The sequence below is a fragment of the Lissotriton helveticus genome, chromosome 12 (genome assembly GCF_964261635.1).
Source record: "Lissotriton helveticus chromosome 12, aLisHel1.1, whole genome shotgun sequence".
Lineage (NCBI taxonomy): Eukaryota > Metazoa > Chordata > Amphibia > Caudata > Salamandridae > Lissotriton > Lissotriton helveticus.
In genome coordinates this window covers 391,418,696-391,434,691 of record NC_136073.1, presented here as the reverse complement: position 1 = coordinate 391,434,691, position 15,996 = coordinate 391,418,696, and the positions used below count along the sequence as shown (strand labels likewise).

The 15,996-nt window shown below is 43.2% G+C and overlaps 1 protein-coding gene across 1 annotated transcript in view; it reads right to left on the bottom strand.

Annotated features, from left to right (window-relative positions):
- The window catches only part of CHST8 (carbohydrate sulfotransferase 8), a 1,263,676-nt gene that overhangs the window by 536,872 nt on the left and 710,808 nt on the right, over positions 1-15,996 (bottom strand). The window lies entirely within an intron of this gene.

Below are 15,996 nucleotides of genomic sequence, written 5' to 3'. Positions count from 1 at the left end.
CAAAAAAAAACAAAAGAGAACCTCATAGCCACAAAAACAAACCAGGTCCTGGCACCACTGACCCACAGTCTCAAACATGTTAATTCAATATCTGTGATCCTAGCAAGAACAAAAAAAAACAGGTTTGTGCTTCTCAGAGCTTTTTGCTGCACTGAAAACTGGTTCAACAGGACCTTGCACAAAGGTATCAGCTTCAGGGAGCCCTGCCCAGCTACATCTTCCAGCTTCGGTCCACTAAAGCTTTTCCAAAAAAAAGTTACCACGTCTGAAGGTAACATTTGGGACAGGAGCAAAGCAGCACATCTATCCAACATGCAAAATGACCCTGGCAGCAACAAAAAAAACTGTTATATCTGTCTCGGAGTTTTCAGCACCAAAATCTATAGATTCAGCAGGACCTTAACGACCACATAAATGAATCTGAGGAATCCTCACCAGCCACAGCCTTGGAAATGTACCCCTCTTGAAAATCTTAACTTCCATTTCAGAAACTTAATGTGAGGCTAACCCCTTTAAAAGGGGCAACCTGCTTAGTGCATATCATTCTGGTCGGCCTGAAAGCACACTTAAGCCTGCTCAATCACGAACAGTAACTTTTTATTCTCTCTTTACTTTTTCTTAGCACGGTTTGCCTTAAAAGATCCTATTAATCTGTTTGAAGGACCCAAGTGTATTTTGGGTATTACATTAGCCTCTATTTTTCTAAATTGGCTTGGGGTTGTCACTGGGTTTTGTTCATTACTTTAAAATTGTTGGCACTGCCTGAACTTAACAAACCTCTCTGTGGGTTGCATGTTGCATGTGTGATAGTGACTAGGGGTTGAGCAGAGATTCTCTTAGGACTATTTCTGACCTACCCAGTGTAGATTTAGTACGCTTACTCCCCCCCAAATTAATAACCACATTTCTGAAAATCTATAAATGGCAGATCACAACCCCCTGGTAGCAAGAGTTGCAGTCCATGAGACACAACTGTGCTTGTGGTGGTGGTGATCATTATAACCACAGATAAATGCACTTTTTAGACATAGTAAGAAACACACACACACTATTGGCAGCCTAACAAAGCATCCCAAGATGATGAGTGGTCTGGTCATTATGCCTGTTTGATTTTTATCCGATGAAGATGTGCTAAAAATGGTGCAACCCAGGATCAGTGAGATCTTGAGAATCCCATAATGACAACTGTACCCACTTCCAGTTCTCCTGCAGCTACCAACACACACACAAATCCTAACAATGCCCTTAACTCCCCCTACCACCACACAGACACCAACAATGCCTACACTCACACCCTACACCACATGCCACAGCAAACTCTCACATCAGCATCAACTCACATTCAAGCTTCTCAATGCATGATCATTCAGTAAACACACAACTAAAATATGGGACCTTCTGAGAAGCGACATATCCTACCTCCTCTTTATCACAGAGACCTAGCTCAACCCCTCACCTACTCCAGATATCACTATGGGAATCCAATGGGGCCAAAAGATTGCTCTACAGGACCGACTTCACAAGCTAGGAAGAGGATTCGCATTTAAATACAAGGGAATCCATCAAAAGTACATCATCCACAGAGAACGCCACTCTATTCATGGAACATCTGCACTTCAAGCAGCAAATCTCTGAACAGAACCCTTGCCTCCCGACCTCCTGGACCACGAGCCACCTTTACCAAATTCACCATTGACTTTGTCGTTCTACTCACCATAGACTCCAGAGCCCACATTCTCCTCGGTGACCTCAACTTTTACTTGAAACACAGAGATGACCCCTGCTCCACAACACTCCCCCAAACCTTGAGCAACATCGGACTCACCCAGCTCATCACAGAACCAACACACACACACCGCAGGATGCACACTGGACCCCATTGTTAGCATCAAATAGAACTCCACCACACAGCTCTCATGTACTAACCACTCCATCATCCAATTACAAATCAGCACACCTCAAGTCAACACCCCTACCAGGTTTAGCACTCCAGGCCGCAGCTGGGGCAAAATCACAGAACCAGACTGGCTCAGCACCCTAAGCACTGAGCAGCCTAGCCCCACAGATAACCTCGACAAAGACATCAACAACTTCAACCACTGGATCATGAACTGCACGGACTTCCTCGCACCCATCAAACCCCAAACAAGCATAGTAGATCAAACAAGCAGGCCAGCTGGCACATAAAAGACCTTCGAGACACTGTGATAAGCTAGAAAGGAACAGGAGAGCCAGCCACAACACCACCAACAGAAATACCCACAAGGCTGCACTCAGACACTATCAACAGCAAATAAGAGACACCAAGAAAAAAGCACCAGTGGACTGCACTGAAGGAAGCTCCAACAGCTGCAAGGAGATCTTATCGCTTGCCAAGCATTTCACCTCGCCCTCAGCCTCTGTCAACAACATTGCTGCCTCCCAACAACTCTGCACCAACCTATCCAACTTCGCCGACAGCAAAATCACAAACATCCACAGCAACTTTGCAAACCAACCGAACCCCAAGAGAACTCATTGCTAACTTACCCACCACCAACCAAGACGACCACCTCACCAACTGGACAACCCTCACCAGAATCAACACAGTGGCACTCATGCAGACCATCCACTCAGGGGCCCCAATGGACCCATTCCCCTACCGCATCTGCAACCTGGGAACATTACAAATCAGCACCACCCATACCCACATCATCAACACCTCCATCACTTTCCCAGATGAATGGAAACTTGCAGAAATCAACACCCTCCTCAAAAAGCCCACAACCGACTTGTTTAAACTGAGCAAATTCCGTGTCATCTCTCTTCCCTCCTATCCAGCCAAAGTGATTGAGAAGGCCTTTAACAAGTAACTCACAACCCACCTCAAACCTCCCCATTTTCTAGACAACACACACTCAGGATTCATAAAGAACCACAGCACTGAACCAGCACTTGTCACGGCCACTAACATTTCAAACATCCTGGACCGAAGTGATACAGCAGCCCACATCCTGCTTGTCCCCTTCTTGGCCTACAACACCACAACACCCACATGGGTATACTCCATGAGATTGGCATACACGGATTTGCACTCAAATGGATATGTTCCTCCCTCATGGGAAGAATAAAAAGTGTTAGACTGCCACTCTTCACATCAAGAACCAATTAACTGATGTGCGGTATCCCACAGGGATCGTCCCTCAGACCAACTCTTTTTAATATATACATGACACCACTTGCCAACATCATCCGATCAAAACACATCACTCATCTCCTATGCTGATGACACCCAAATCAGCCTCTCCCTGATGGACAAGACAAACATCCACACCCACAGACCACGCAAGAAATCTAGAGATCATCCTAGATGACAAGATCTGCACAACGGCTCAAATGTGGTGCCTGTGTCCTGGACCGCATGACTGAATAGTTGGCAATTGGCTTTTGTTTATTCCTCCTAGACCGTGTGACAAAAGGGGATGGGCCATCCTGCTAGGATGGGGATGGTGGACCTGTTCCCTTACATTTCGTAGGGGCTGCCTCAGCACACTCACAAAGACCATGACACCAGTCCTTTGTCACCCTAGACCTCTTGGTGCCAAGGCACGTGGGGAAGTTATTTTCTAGAACCCGAAGTTGTGGGGGCTGAGGGGGGTCTAGAGGTTTTTCCCATTTCAAAGACCGGCATCAGGTATAAACATTGGACCCTCAGACCAACTCTTCAGTACACTCTTGGACCTGTGGAAGGCTTCAGAAGGACTACCTTGTGCATCAGAGGACTGTCCTGCAACTTGAGGCCTGCCTTGTTTCTCAGAGAATTTGCCCTGCTGCTCGAGTCCTACCTTGTTCTTCAGAGGACTGCCCTGCTGCGTGAGGCCCGCCTTCTTGCTTGCAGGAAAGAGGACCATCTCTTTGATCCCAGGACTGCTATAGTTATTCCAAGTGTCAGTTGACAGACCGCCTGTTCTGAGCTACAGCGACTCAACAAGCTCCAGAGGCCTCCTTGCAACGGTCTAGCTGACCTGCTGAACTGGACCTGCAAATGGCTGTGACTGAGTCCTGATGGCCTCTGCTGGAGTGAGTTTCTGATCCGCAAGAGGTACTTCTCCTGGTTCTGGACCCTTGACTGCCAGCGGAGAGAATACCTCCTGGCCTAAATGAAGGTTCCATCATCAAATCTGGCCTGAAAAGACACGAAGCCACACAAATCCTCTCCACACCGCTGCAAGCTTTATCAGAATTGGCACGAAGCAACGCGAAACCTGGTAAAGCCTAGCTGCAAAGCTGAAAACGTCATCAGAACTGATGCCATGCAACTTGAAGCCTAGCCGCACAGCCTCATCAGAACCAACGCTGGACGACGCAAAGCATCACAAAGCAACACCATACAGACCTCCACCAACCAAAGATAAGGTACCACTCTAAGCAGGACGTCAAGAAGAAAATGTTGTGCTGTTCCTCAGGGAGGAATAGTAGAAAGTCACACGAGAGCTGGAGCCCACTGTGTCCAACAAGGATCTACAGAGGAAAATCCATTTGTTGGATTGTAATGCCCTCACACAACCTTTCAGGTGTCATGCTTCATCATCTGGGCTGCTCCTCGTTGGGTTGGCGTGCAATACCCAACGGGCTCACCTCAAAGAGGGGCACTTTGTTGGAGATCTTTTATCCAACAGCCGTATTGTGAAGTGCGGGTGTGGGGCCAAGAGAGTGTAGACGTGGTGGTGAAGGTAAAATGGGGCTGGGAGTACCTCAAATTCTCTTTATTCTGGGGGTCTATTGTCTCAGTTAAAAGCAATGATACCGACACTTATTGAAGTATAATGTCTCCTGTTTATGTGTCAGTTAGTGAAAGCTAGTGGTAACGGTCAACATGTTTCTCACGTATGTGTCAGTGGACTCGCGATTCTTCAGGACCATATAAACGGGAACTATCTACACTAAAAAAAAATGGAAATGTTTATATGTCAAATGGTTCATCAGTAACACAGTGAAGTCAAATCTAATGTGTCAATATACCTGCAATCAGCCGGATCTACCTGTAATGGAGAAACAAAATTACATACATTACAGGTATATATTAGGATAAACCAGTGCCTGTGGTTACTTTCAAGTTAAAAACATTTTGTGGTGTGTGCCTTTACTGTTGGAGCACAGTAAAAGATCAAAAAAACCGCAGTGGTTACTACCCACAGTGAGCTATAGTGGTGATTAAAAGCCCATGCGGAGTATGCATAAAAACAGAGGAGCAATCGTATAGGACTCACCTAATAGTGTCAGAATCCAGGCATCAACAGTACCCGGCGGTCAACACATCAGGCTTTCTATCCCATGTATGTTAGACTACACATGGAGGGATGGATGCAGACAGTTAGAAACTAGAAGCCATATCAAAGGCAGACAGCAGTATGTATGAGCAGCCTATGTTTGGTTTAAGTGTGGAATATGGTGGGCCATGTATTACTTTAAGGCAATGAAACAATAATAATAAGCCCTCTCGCAGTGACTCAGTATGGACCTGCTAGGTTCTTAAAGCACCGTCCTTGCTGTTGCTGGTAACCCAGACCTAAGCCATCTAACAATAACTTAGAATGGGCCCGCTGGGGTCGTGGGGCGGCGTTCTATGCTGGTGTTCCCTTGTTTTCAGGCTCAGTGGAGAATATAGGCAAAAATTATGATGTTCTAACAGTAAATCAGAGCGGGCCCGCTGTGGTCGTGGGGCGCGTTCTATGCTAGTATTCCCTTATTTTCAGGCTCAGTGGGGAATATAAACATAAATGATCATAAATGATAATTCGGCAATGACTAATAAGGCGCTGTGTCGCTTACAGATAATTCAAAGCGCTTGTACCATACTGACTGCGCTCCTTAATATTCCCACAGGAGATGGCTTAGAGGGATAAACGTTATAATAGTAGGGACCGCTTAGCTGGCAGTCCCGTATGGCGGTGTTGTGCTAATAAGTGCCTGTGGATCTTTACACGATAAATGTTTTGGCTCGAGTGGAATCGCGTAAAATTATATGAAATTATAATATTTTTGAGGAGGCCGCAATGTCTCCCCCCTGCGTGAGTGCCGGTGTTTAAGCAGGCCAAACTTCATCCTGTGCCCCACCTGCACTTCTTAGCAGTCAGACTCAAGCTCTAATTTTGTCCCGGTCCAGTACAAACAGATGCCGTAAGTTGGCACTACTATTTTCTAAACCTTTAAAACTCAATATCTTCAGTTCTACAGATTAGATTTTTCATTTTGCTCTCAAATTATTAAAACAATTTATTTTTCTACTGCTGCTGCTTTTGGACCTCTCTGAGAAGCCTGTGACAGCTCACCCCTGCAGCCCTGAGCATCCAGGATGGAACAGGTGTACTTGGCCCAACTTACATAGAGTGGGAATGACCCCATTACACTAGAGACAATTGACCCCAATCAACACAGCCCTGCCTTAGTTGTCCTGGTCTACCCTTTCGCAACCCAAGAGGCGCACATGGTCTGTGTTCTCCTTATTGTTTACTTCTTCCTTTGCTCTCCTTGGTCTTTCATGTATTTTGTCAGCACTAACTACATTTCTGTATTTTTTTTACGTTCTCCCCTGTTTTTGTTAATTGGTCTTGACCTCTTTTCAGTTACCCCTTCCCTCTTACTCCTATAAATGTTTCCTTGTTACATTTTCGTGCGTGCATCCTGGTTATACCTCTCTATTTTTATTTAACTGTATATAACCTTCGAATCCTAAGAATTTTGCCTTTCTCCTTAATTCAATAGTGAGATTTGCATGTTCTTAATTATATTTTTCATGTAACTATTGTTCCATTGATATTTGCCTTGCTCTTGCTCCTGTAAAGCGCTCTGATACCCCTGGGTCTAGCCAGCGCTATGTAAAACCTTTAAAAAAAAAATGTTCATATCATCAATTAAATGCTCAAGATGTCTCTTGGTAGTGGTCACCAAAGGAGGAAATTCAACCTCAAGGCAAAATTACGCTCCTAAAAGAAAAATATGCTTTGATTGTCATGTATTCCTATAGGTTCTGAATCGATCCCCCTATTCCTGACCCTATTCTAGTTAAACAAACCAACAAGTTAACTAGCAGTCAGCCCATGAGGCAGAAAACCCCCATGATGCAGATACCGTTATCTGACGCAGTCACACTACGGCACAGGAACGTGTTATCTGATTAGGTCATAACGCTTGCGATCTAATTAGACAAGCGATATTCCTCCAGCCCCTGATAAGGCATACGGAGTTCTCATAACAAATCAAACTTATGACAACCTGGGCAAAACCCTGCGGCCATTGTTTTGATTTCACCGAGAACTTCAGTAAAAGAATGTGCTAACGAGCAAGTCGTATGACATCCTTATTGACGTATCTATGTCCATCCTTACGTCAATCTCGGCACCTTAAAGGTATAAATATTACCGATCTTGCCCTATGCAAACACACGCGTGGTGACGAGACGGAGCAGCCATACTTGCCGAAGCCAAGAGCAGAGCAGACCCCGCTGGCAGCAGCCCCGCCTTCCTTACGCGCTGAGAAACGCGCTGCTTTCTCCTGCCGAGAATCCAGCACCGGCGTTTCTGGGCAGCCCTCGCAGGCAGCCTGGAATATCGAGACCAGAGAGAGAGATACCATTCCTCATTCATCCTAACTTCCAGGTACAGAACTGAATAACCCCTCACAGAGAATTCTTTAGTTATTCACTTGGCAAAAACAAACGTAACTTAAACTGTAACTTTCTATTCCCGCCCTCGTATTAGACTTAGGTCAGGTACACGGGGTAGGCGTATTTAGAAACACCAGTTGAGTACATTTAGTCAAATGTATATATGTGTATGTAATATATTTTATTCATTTTAAAACATCATATGGCTTAGAAACCATATCAATGTTTTTACAGTATTATTTTATACTATTGCTTTTAATGTATGCACTTTACTTAACTATAAGTATTGCAATAATATCGATCCATTTCTCTTGTATGAGAAAAGAGACTGATCAATAAATAACACCTTTTTATTGAACACGCCCGTCTCTTCCTTTTCTCTACATTCTGATGAGACTAAGAATGCACGTACTGACTGAGTAAAATAAATTGCCTTTTGTTCACACGACTCTCGAGATTTACTCTTGATTAGGGGAGAGCAAAGTTGTCATGTTCTATGGTTGTCAGAAACTAAATCCCTTCTTGTCTAATCAGGGAAGTTAAGTCCTCCTTGAACATTCGAGAAAGTTTCTAGTGAACTCTGAGCTAAGCTGGCAAACCCAAAACTTTAAGTCTAGTATCGACAGTAGTAGACCTAGTTAACGCCTGGCCTAGGCCTTTACTGCTGTAGGTATTATTCCAATGCGCAGAGCCTATTGGGATGATAGGAACTACACTACATGGCGCCCAACGCGTTTGGAAAGGGCGATAAAACTAACGTAAGACATTTAGAGTAACTCCGTCGTGCTTTCTCACTCAGACCCCTTTTCCCAAATACTCCAAAGACGTCTGGAGTGGGTGAAAGGTTATATCCGCCAGACCTCGCAGGAGGGAACTCCTATGTATGGTTCTTGGTATAAGTCAACGTTGAAGGATAAACAGTTCCAAAATATTGTGCATCTAATCTTTGTTTCCATAAGAAACCTGATCTGCAAACAAAAGAAATAACCTTCAGGACAGTAAAATGTCAGACAATGAAGAAGAAAGAGAGGCAGTTAGATTAGCAGCTGAACTCGCAGCGGCTGATGCTGCAGCACTAGATGCGGACGGGGATATAATACTCATCCCGGTCATCAAAAGGAGATCTATAACCCTAAAACTTATAGAAAATGGACTGACACCCAGAGGTGGCACAGTCATATTCGTAATTGAGGCACACGAATATCGGCAGACAGAGGTATACTATTCATGGATACATTTTCCAGCAGCAAATGCTGTAACAAAGTACTTCCACTATTACAAAATAGAGGAACCTCCTAATGAGTACACTCCTTTCGAGGAGGTGGAAGTACCACTCAAATTCCAAGAGCATTTGCTCTTATTTGATGGCGCCCTAAAACATAACAATCACATCACCAGGCTCGGTCCTTTAGGTAGACCAGGAGCAACGTGGCCGGTCCTAGCCGGATACACACCACATCCAGACATCGATGGGATGTCTGTAGCAGAGCTGTTAACACAGCTAAAACAATTAATAAAAATTCATAGACAATTAGTTCAGTATGTGATGCGGACTTCAACAATTCAGCCAGCGATTAAACTTCCACAGCTGACCCCTCACCAGGGGAACACAAATAAAATTACACCACAGAACATCCAATCCTGCCTAGGTAAAGTACTGGCTAAACGGGAACAAATACCATTCTGGTTGGCATAGAAAATTACCCAAATTGAGGCGGTGTTTCCTGACACCACCCCGCTAGAAAAGCACAGGATTCTGACTATCTGTCTCCCAATGGGAATCGCACCACACATTGAGGACTGTGATACTTGGGGTACAGTCTTTGCTTCCATCTACACAAAAACGCACGGTGTTCCATCCATTTCGGTAATACCAGATGTGCTAAAACAAATTCAAGATGAATATGGTCCTGAACCCGCTTTAACTCTTGGTATGAAATTACTGAAAGACTTCAAGCAGGTCTCGGCTATATTATTAGCCAACATAAAAGGTGAAGCAGCAAACGTGGCGATCCGCCAGAGGTTAAAAGAGACAGATATAGCAGACCAACCAGCTGAAATTGCCAGAATCATAGAAAAATCCTATGGGGAACTAGGCAGAGATAGTTTAGGTGGAATACCAGTAAAACCACAACTGACTGAAAGTCCAGAAAAAATATTTTTTAATAATAATTCACCAAAAAAGAACTGGGATGGAAACAAAGAATCCAATCCTAAAGAAAAGAAATTCCAGTCCCGAGGAAGGTCTCCTAGGCGAAGAGAAAAATCTCCAAACCAAAGACACAGGTCACCCCAGAGTGACCCCTCTGGGAAAAGATATAACCTTAGAAATAGGGATAATATAAAAAAGCCTGATAGATATCAAGACATTGATACACGTCCCTCTCAATCTTTTCAGACTTCCTCGCTGAAATCGGAAAGAAGAGGACGATCAGAACAAAGAGAAGAGCACACCAAGTCCAAAGACAAGGAACATGCTCAGCTAAAAAAGAAATTACAATTTCCAAAAAAGAAGGTAGCCAGTATCAAGGTAGTTAACAATGCCGAGAATACTGAGGACACAACTGAAAAACGGAGAATGGGCACAGACAATGCTAGACAGCGCAGCAGAAGTGAGCATAGCTCGCAAAGTCCTTATGAATCATCTGGAGACAGTGGACACGAATGAATATCTTCAAGTGGAAACTGCGGACACCAGAGTTAGCAAACCTCACAAAATATACGAAATAACATTGCGTATAGAGGGGGATAAGACTAGGAAAATAAGCGGACTATTTTGGGATAATCTCTCCAAGGGCTATGACATCCTTCTAGCTGAAAAAGACTGGCCACCAGAGTTTGTCAGGGAGTGCCCTCATGGCGAAGAAGTAATTATGCCTGCCTTCTCAAATCAAATTCCAATTCATAAAAAATACACACTTGCTAGAAAGTGGGCAGTGGCTCTAGCTCCTGCTTTATATAAAAATCACGTGGGATGGGATGAGGATTCTCCTCCTCACAAAATCCAGTTAAAATCACAACCTACTGCACAAAGGCAGTACCCAATTAAGCAAGAAGCTAAAAAACAGGTAAATGAAATACTAGATCAGCTAGAATACCAGGGGGTGATTGAAACTTGCACCTCACAAATGAACAACCCTTTGTTTCCGGTCTCCAAACCAGACAATTCATATCGTCTAGTTTTGGATTACCGACACCTTAACACATGTTGCAAAACTTTTGCAGTGCAAAACTCACACAGTGCTGCACTAATGAATAACATAGTGCGCAAAAAATACAAAACAACATTAGACATCTCTAATGGATTCTTTTGTCAAAACATAGCACCAGAGAGCAGATATTTAACTGCATTCTCAATAAATGGCACTCAAAAACAATTCTGTCGGTTAGCCCAGGGGTACAAGAACAGCCCGGGAGCATTCTCAGCGAGAGTAACAGAATTACTACAACTATATGATGATGAAGCATTATCTTATGTCGATGACATTTACTTAACAGATGATGACTTGGAGACTCACTTGAAGAGAGTGAACACCATAATACTTGGGTTCGCAGCAGAGGGTTACAAATTCAACTTTAAAAAATCCAGAATTGCCCATCTGAAAGTCCTGTTCTTAGGATATGAATTATCAAGTGAAGGCAAAAGCCTGGCCGACAATTTCCTAGAGAAATGTGCCGTAATCCAAGCACCTAGAACACTAAAAAACCTACAGTCGATTCTAGGCTTCCTAAATTTCGGAAGAACATACATTGCAAATTACGCAGAAAGGGTCAAACCCCTTTATGATCTGATAAAACCAGATTTTAAAAGATCCAATTGGACTAAAATACACACAGAAATTTTGAGATCCCTACAAACAGACATGCTAATTAAAACAAAATTAGAAACACGTGATAACACACGCAATCTTGTGATTCGAGTCATCCCAGGGAGATGCGGATTCACATACCTGACCTCTAATGAGGGAGAAAAGGTACCAATTGCATTCAAATCACACTTGTACACTAAGGCTGAAATGAAATTTAGCCCAACGGAAAAAATTCTTACGGCAACACAGACCGCTATAGCAAAAGAACGAGCCCTGGCACAAGGTAAACGAATAATAATCGTGACACCAATACCAGCCCTAGAGGCGGTAACAAAGGCAAGCATTCCAAATGCTAAAGCACTCCATCCGAGATGGATACAATGGGCTAATTCTCTTGCTGCAACAGACGTGGCGTACGAATTTGATCCTTACTTAAAAACACAAGAATTTCTCCAATATGAATTTGAATGTCCTCCGCCGACCGAAATTCTGCCTCTAGACCAGTACGGCTGTATAATATATACAGACGGATCAGCACAACCCGCAGTGGGGGGTAAGCAAGCTTACAGTGCTGCGTGCGCGATCGTTAAAGGTCGCTGGGACGAAGGAAAATTTAAACCAGCAATCACTAAAACACAATCTTTAGGAGATTGTACAGCTCAGCGAGCTGAACTACTGGCGTTCAAGATGGCGCTTGAAAATACCGATCGAGAATTCCCCACACTCATAGTGTGCGATTCGTATTATTGCGTTCAGTCTTACAATGAATACTTGCAGATCTGGCTTCAGAATGGTTTCAAGGATGCGAAAGGTGGCACAATCAAGCATAAAATGCTCTGGGAACAAGTAGTTCTTTTACAAAAAGAACTACCAAAGACTCACGTGATACATACACTGAGTCATCAACGTGATGGCGTTCACGTTGCAGGGAATTCATTGGCTGATGAGGCCGCGAAGGCAGCTGTGCAAACGGCTTCCGTAGCTGCCATCACCCGGTCAAAAACAAAAATAGACAGCGAAATATTACAAGCTGTCAGCGCTTCAGAAAAGGATTCGATAGAAACACTCCCGAAAGGCTTTCCAGTAAAATACTCATACATAACTGATGCAAACAATGTTCCTTTTGCTCGAATCCCTGGAGTGGGGGATAGGGCAATTCCAAACATGGAACATAGGTTAGGACTAATAATAGCGGCACACGAAGGGCTTTCTTCTATCCATGCTGGCGTCTCAGCCACAGTATCATTATTAAAACAGAGATACTGGTGGCCACAAATGAGAAGACAAACAAGGAACTATGTTCTAGAATGTGAGATATGTCAAAAAATGAAAGTATCAACTGTGAGACGTCCAGCTCAGACGCCCCTTCTAATCTCGGATAAACCATTAGCCTGTGTTTACCTAGACCACTGTGGTCCCTTACAAAGGGATGGTAACTATATATATATCCTGGTCTCAGTGGATTCATGCACGAGATTCATATGGATGTGGCCCCAGCGAACGGCTGACGCCAGAACTGTTATAAAAGATTTGCGAGTCTTTATCGGCACATACGCAATTGGCATGCTGCATTCAGACCACGGTCCTGCTTTTAGCTCTCGGGCTTATAAGGAGGCCATGGTCAGCATGGGCGTGCAATTGCGGTACTCTTGTCCATTTCACCCTGAGGGGAACGGAATTGTTGAAAGAAAAAACCGTGACATAAAGCAATCTATAACGGCGAAGGTATTAGGTTCGGGAGCTGGGTGGGTCAAACATCTAATAAGTGTCCAACGTAGTCTCAATAACTTGCCAAGAAATTCTCTGAAGGGATTCAGTGCGTACGAATTATTATTTGGAACTAGGATGATGATCTCTGACATTGATAGTCAGACTTCAGTGGTGAAAGAAAAAAGCTTTGATATCAAAGACCGTTTGGCTATTTTGCAGGACTTAAACAAAACAAGAAAAGACCTGAGCAACAAAGTTGAAACAACAGCCAACAACCACTGAAGAACCACCACCTGTCCCAGCAAGACCTGTCTGGATTCCAAAAGTCGGGGATCTAGTCAGGGAAAAGATCGCGGTAAAGAAGGAATTTGGGCCTTCTTACAGAAAAGCAGTTCCTGTCTTGTCTGTCAACGGGACAAGGTCAGTTGTACTACCGCCACTTGCTGGTAAAAAGGAGAACCGAGTTGTATCCATCGACCTGGTAAAACCACAACATGTGGCCGATAACAAACAGTAGGCCAAGTGGACTCCCAATAAGTAGCAGAACACCAAGGTTTGCTACCAGTACAGAGGTTCTAACGAAGAGGCTCATCACATTCGAAACGCCTACAGAAGAACAACAAGGACTATGCAGCAATGCAATAGAACTCAGACCTCAGAAAACCCAAATAAAAACATTTAGCAGAGACACACCAATCTATAATGAAGTACCAAGTGAAAATGCAAGAAACAGAAATCCTGAACCAATTGGAACAATTGACAGAACAGCATCCGGCTACTTCATAAACTTCGATGATTCCTCTGAAAGCTTCAGTGAATCAAAGACACAGCCATCATCAAAAACCTTTAAAGATAAAGCTAAGGAACTTTTGAAACAACTGAAAGAAACATATCTGATTTCCCCATGGATTGAATTTTGGGTGGGTTTTGGTGCATTTATCCTCATACTTTGGCTCATCATGATACTAACATTGGGACGCTTCATTGAGGGAAAATATGCAAAAATGGACACAGCAAGTCAGAAAATCAACTTGATCCTCAAACCAAAAACATCTTCAAACGTCGAGAAAAGAGAACTTTCTTCAGCCAACTTCACAGCCAATCCGATACCTGGTGGGGTAGCCTGGGACAACACTGACTATGAAATTTATGGTCCGGTCGAGATCCTGAAATATCCACACCAAATTAAGATCTCCTTGAGTGACTTTGCAAAACCAAACTCATTTGCTGATGATTGGGACTTCGAAAGCATTAATAATATGATGTCTGACTTAGTAATGTCTGCTAAATTTACCAAACATGATTATTTGCAGGGTTCTACAAATTATGATAGTATGTATTGCTATAACCACTATGGTAACCAGTTTTTACATAGATCTGCACAACCTAGAAATGTTTTAAATTATAATCAATGGGAACATTGTGCAACACCTCCAAAAGGGAGCTCAAGAACCGTTTACGACAAATATTCATATTTTTCAGGTTTTAACACAAGTAATGCTGAAACATTTTATTTTAAATTGTCAAACAAAACAGGGACCAAGACCATGATAACCAACACAAAATTGTTATATTCAGACTCATTCTTTGAAAAAATGAATACTTTTGGTTTTGATTATTGGGACAAAAATGTTGAATTGAAAAGTGTTTGGGGTACAAAAGAATGGCAAGTACAGGGTATAGAAGCTTTGTTTAGAGCCTGCATGATCCCAGAACAAATGAAATTTTTAAATGACACTGTTCAACAAACCACCTGTCTTGGCCTAGCCAAAATCAAAGATTTAAATAAACCGTCTATTCCAAAGCCAACAATGTTTAGCAATAACTCTGATACAGATGAAGAGATAGACGTAAACCATATATTAAACCAAAACAGAACACAACTGATTGGAAACAGTGGTTGATCTGGCCCACAGATACTAATAACTGTCAAGACAGATTCCTGAACCAAACACAGGGGTTCAAAATGACCAGGCCAGACCCTAGATATCCTCAAAGACATCACCCAGGGATAATAACAACCTACAGTGTGGGCAAATTATGCCTTCAGTGGCTACAAACTTCCACACTGGCAGAAATTAAGCAACACCTAACTTTACTTACTGATGGTGCTGACTTGCGTGATTTCACTTTGGGACCACGCAAACAGCGTCAAAAGCGTTTCATAGCAGCCTCTGTATATGCAGCATACAATGAGGCCTGGAAGGTTACTCAAATTGAAACAGCAGAGAGAATACGGGAAATTGACCGTATTAATTTGGAAAAATCACTTTCTGTAGTGGACAATGGGTTAATGACTCTGTCCTCCAGAATTTTTTCTTTGGACAGCATTGTGTCTTCAGCAATCGATATATTATCGCAAGACTTACTGTTATTACAACACGGTCAGTCACAATTGCGTTCTATTGTACAGCTTGGCTGGACGTTACAAAATCTGCGTTCAGGCTATGTGCCTTGGCGTTTAATCAACACAACGTCATTATTCCAAATCTTTAACCTTACTGATAGACAAATCAGTATGGCACAAAAGGGTGCTGATTATACAATCTTGAGCATTGAAAAACTCGAAAGATTACCAGTGACAATGTCAGAACGACCTGTCAGTGAATGGATAATACATGGGATAATAAATATTCCAATCTCAACCTTCAGGTTTCAATACTGCCAAAAATATATACAGGCTGGCATGTACGAGAAATTGGGAAAGGGGTACCTTAAAACAACATGGAACCTGCCCTATTCACATGCATGTGTCAGTAATAAAGGACAGAAAGTGTTTCTTAGTGGCAACAATTGTGCGATGTCACTAAGTGGCACACTTCTGTGTAACGG